At 63.0% G+C, this 4,782-nt stretch overlaps 1 protein-coding gene across 1 annotated transcript in view; it reads right to left on the reverse strand.

The window, feature by feature from the left end:
- LOC144892561 (uncharacterized) overlaps window positions 1-4,782 on the reverse strand; it is a 1,012,844-nt gene that overhangs the window by 478,225 nt on the left and 529,837 nt on the right. The window lies entirely within an intron of this gene.

Consider the following 4,782-nt stretch of genomic DNA (forward strand, 5'->3'; position numbering starts at 1 on the left):
GGTTGAAGGAGCCGGGGCTCCCACGTCGATCGGAAGAATGGACGCGACAAAAAGCTAGAATTCATCTGAGTTGCTTTAATGAAATCAAACACTCAGGCACTCTGAAAAACCGTTTATCAGTCAGCAATATATATCTATTCCGCCAGGGGGTTTGCCCAGGCCCGGCGCCAGGGGGCGTGGCCCAGCGTCCTGGCTGCGGCCTGGCAAGTTGAGCGCGGGCCTGGGCGTCCTGGACGAGCCCGGCATGGTGATCGCTCCGCGTCCTTGATAGGTGCAAGGCGATTGTGAAAACTCAGCGGCAGCCGCTACACACGTCCCCCCAGAATCGACTTGCACCGGCAGGGTCAATTTGAGGGGGGTCCTGATGACCCGGCCGAAGCGACCCCTGGCGGGTCGTGGGAGGGGGTCCGGTGAGGTGGTGGGCGGTCGAGTGGGGGGCACCGTGGACGGGGGACGGCCTCGCCGCGGCGGAAGGGCCACCCGTGGTGGGTGGTCGACGTCCACGTGCGCCGGCTTGAGGCGGTCCACAGCAATCCGGTCCGACCTGCCGCCGATGTCGATGACGAACGACTTGTCGTCCCGTCGCAGCACCCGGAAGGGCCCGTCGTACGGCGGCTGGAGTGGCCACCGATGTGCGTCGTGACGCACAAAAACATACTCCGCTGTGCGGAGTGCTGGGGGGACGTAGGACTGGGGGTCACCGTGGTGGGATGTTGGCACGGGGGCAAACCGTCGGGCGGCCTCCTGGAGGTCCGAGCGCTGGTGAGCTGCGGACCAGGGACTGGTAGCGTCGGGCACAAATTCGCCCGGGACGCGTAGCACCTGGCCATAGACAAGCTCGGCGGTGGATGCCTGGAGGTCCTCCTTGGGGGCCGTGCGAAGGCCCAAAAGGACCCACGGCAGCCGGTCGGCCCACCCGACGTCTTGAAGGCCGGCCATGAGCGCGGCCTTCATGGAGCGGTGGAATCGCTCGCACAACCCGTTTGCTTGGGGGTGGTAGGCCGTAGTACGGTGGAGCTTGATCCCCAGGTTGCGGGCGACCGCGCCCCACAGCTCGGAGGTGAACTGTGGACCGCGGTCTGACGAGATGTCCGCCGGTGCGCCGAAGCGGGCGACCCAGGTGGCGATGAAAGCCTGCGCCACGTCGGCGGTGGTGGTGGAGACGAGGGGAACGGCCTCCGGCCACCTGGTGGTCCTGTCCACCATGGTGAGCAGGTGTGTGAACCCCCGTGACAGGGGGAGGGGGCCCACCAGATCCACGTTGACGTGGTCGAAACGTCGTTCGGGCACGGTGAAAGGTGCCAGCGGGGCCTGGGTGTGTCGGTGGACCTTGGCCCGTTGGCAGGCCGTGCAGGCGCTGGTCCAATCGCGGACGTCCCGACGAAGGCCGTGCCAGACGAAACGCGCCGACACCAGCTTCTGGGAAGCTTTCCGGCCCGGGTGGGAAAGGCCGTGGAGGGAGGCGAAGATGCGGCGTTGCCAGGCGACGGGCACGATGGGGCGAGGCTGGCCTTGGGAGACGTCGCAGAGCAGGACAGTGTCCGCGCAGGGGATGTCGGCCAGGCGGAGGCCCGTGTCCGCCGCCCGGAGGGCTTGCACCGTGGTGTCGGTGGTTTGGTCCGCCGCCATAAGCGCAAAATCCACGCCCAGGTGGACCGCGTTCGCGCTGGCCCGGGAAAGACAGTCGGCCACGGCGTTGTTTTTGCCGGCGACGTGCCGGATGTCCGTGGTAAACTCCGACACGGCGGAGAGGTGGCGCTGTTGGCGGGCCGACCATGGCTCCGTGACCTTGGCCATGGCGTAAACCAACGGCTTGTGGTCGACGAACGCCGTGAAAGGTCGGCCCTCCAGGAGGTGGCGGAAATGGCGGACGGCCAGGTGTAGACCGAGGAGCTCCCGGTCAAACGTGCTGTATTTGAGCTCGTTCGGCCGGAGCTGCCGGCTGAAAAAAGCGAGTGGCTGCCAAACCCCGTTCACCCATTGCTCATGTACGGCGCCCACCGCGTAGTCGGAGGCATCCGTGGTGAGGGCGATGGGAGCGTTGAGCACCGGGTGAGCGAGCAGTGTTGCGTCGGCGAGGGCCCGCTTTGAGCCTTGGAAGGCCGCATCCATTGCTGCGGACCAGGCGATGTCGTGCTTGGCCGGCATGCCCCGGAGGGCTTCGTAGAGGGGCCGCATGAGCTGAGCTGCGCGGGGCACGAAGCGGTGATAAAAATTCACCATTCCCAGGAATTCCTGCAGGGCCTTTATGGTGCGGGGACGCGGGAACGTGGTGATGGCCTCGACCTTGGTTGGCAGCGGCACGGCCCCGTTCTTGGTGATGTGATGGCCCAAAAAATCAACGGCCGTCGTGCCGAAGTGGCATTTGGTCGGGTTGACGATGAGGCCGTGCTCGCTGAGGCGCTCGAACAGCGTCCGGAGGTGGAGGAGGTGCTCGGCCCGGGACGTGCTGGCGACGAGGATGTCGTCCAGGTAAACGAAAAGGAACGGCAGGTCACGCAGCACGCCGGCCATCAAGCGCTGGAACGCCTGAGCCGCGTTCTTGAGACCAAACGGCATCCGCAAGAATTCGAATAAGCCGAACGGCGTGATGACTGCCGTTTTAGGGACGTCGGCCGCCCTGACAGGTACCTGGTGATATCCCCGTATGAGGTCAATTTTCGAAAAAATGACCCGTCCTGCCAGACGGGCGGAGAAGTCTTGGATATGCGGGATCGGGTACCTGTCGGGGGTGGTAGCGTCATTGAGACGGCGGTAGTCGCCACACGGGCGCCATCCACCCCCCGGCTTTGGCACGATGTGCAGTGGCGAGGCCCACGCGCTATCGGAGCGCCGCACGATGCCGAGGTGCTCCAACGCGTCGAATTCGGCCTTCGCTACGGCGAGCTTGGCTGGGTCGAGGCGGCGGGCCCTGGCGTAGACCGGCGGGCCCGTGGTTGGTATGTGGTGCTCGATCCCATGCCGTACTGCGACGGCCGAAAACGTCGGCCGCGTGAGGGCCGGGAACTCCGTGAGCAGGCGAGCAAACTCGTTCGCCGCCGGGACGGCGCATGCCAGCTCGGTCGGCGCGGAGCTGCTCAATGTGCATACCAGGGAGCTGAAGGTTTCAGCGTTGATTAAACGACGCCGTTGGACGTCCACCAGCAGTCCGTGTGCGCAGAGGAAGTCGGCGCCTAGCAGAGCCACGGGCACGTTGGCGGTTACAAACGTCCAAGCAAAGCGTTGGCCGCCGAAGCAGAGGGTGACGTTGCGCGGGCCGAAGGTGCGGATAGTCGATCCGTTGGCCGCAACTAAGGAGGGGCCGCAAACCGCGGATTGCCTGTCCTGGTCAGAGGCGGGTATGACGCTCAGTTGGGCGCCGGTGTCGCACAGGAAGCGCCGTCCGGACGCTTTATCCGTGATGAACAGTAAGTTGCCCGTGTGGCCGGCGCTCATGGCTGGTAATGAACGCCGGCCCGGCCGTTTCCCGGCCTGCCGAAGGTGCACGGGGGTCGGCATGTCCGGGCCTTCTGTCCGAACCTGGCATGATAGTAACACCACGCTTGGTCAGGTGGAGGCCTCGGTCGTCGTGCCGGAGGTGGTCGGCTCGGTAGAGCGGCCGCCAATGGCGTCGGCAGTTCGGCCGTCGACCGTGCCGGGTGCTCGGGCGCCCTGGGTGTTGCGTCGGACGGCGGTGGGTCCCATGTCGCCGCTACGATGCGCTGTCCTGCGGCGGAGATCTTGTCGGCTTCTCTGGCAAGGGCCCGGGGATCTGTGATCGTCGTGCTTGCCAGGGCGAGGCGTACCGGGTTAGGCAGCTGACGGAAGAACAGCTCCCGGAACAGGAATGCCGGAGAGTGCTCGCCGAGCAGTGAAAGCATGTAGTCCATGCGCTCGGAAGGGCGCGTGTCGCCGAGCTCAGGCAGATCGAGCAGGCGCCGTGCGCGTTCCGCCGATGGGAGGGCGAAAGCATCGAGGAGCAGCTTCTTAATCGCGCCGTATTTGTCAGCGGCTGGCGGGCTTTCGAGGAGGCTCAGGGCGCGGGCCGCGGTAACCGACCCGAGCGCAGCTACCACATGGTGGAAGCGGGTGTCGTCGGCCGTGATGCCTCGCAGGGCGAACAGGGACTCCGCCTGTGCGAACCAAACCGCCGCGTGAGCCTCCCAGAAGGTAGGCAGTTTAAGGGCGACTGCCGTGTCCATGTCGATAGGTCACCAATGAAGGAGCCGGGGCTCCCACGTCGATCGGAAGAATGGACGCGACAAAAAGCTAAAATTCATCTGAGTTGCTTTAATGAAATCAAACACTCAGGCACTCTGAAAAACCGTTTATCAGTCAGCAATATATATCTATTCCGCCAGGGGGTTTGCCCAGGCCCGGCGCCAGGGGGCGTGGCCCAGCGTCCTGGCTGCGGCCTGGCAAGTTGAGCGCGGGCCTGGGCGTCCTGGACGAGCCCGGCATGGTGATCGCTCCGCGTCCTTGATAGGTGCAAGGCGATTGTGAAAACTCAGCGGCAGCCGCTACAAGGTCACATTAACAAAATCTAGAATAATTTCAACATAATTCCAATGAACTTTTGGTTCGAAGACATCTTGAAAAGTAAGTTCACCCTCACAAAAAAAATATTCCATATTAAATGCCAAGTCTGTATATATATATTATATATATATATATATATATATATACAGTGAAACCTTGACTTACGAGTTTAATTCGTTCTGTGACCGAGCTCGTAACTCAATTTGCTCGTTTCTCAAATTAAATTTCCCCATTAAAATGCATTGAAATGCTATTAATCCGTTC

Source organism: Myxine glutinosa, chromosome 1, assembly GCF_964187855.1.
Source record: "Myxine glutinosa chromosome 1, kmMyxGlut1.1, whole genome shotgun sequence".
NCBI classification, from domain to species: domain Eukaryota; kingdom Metazoa; phylum Chordata; class Myxini; order Myxiniformes; family Myxinidae; genus Myxine; species Myxine glutinosa.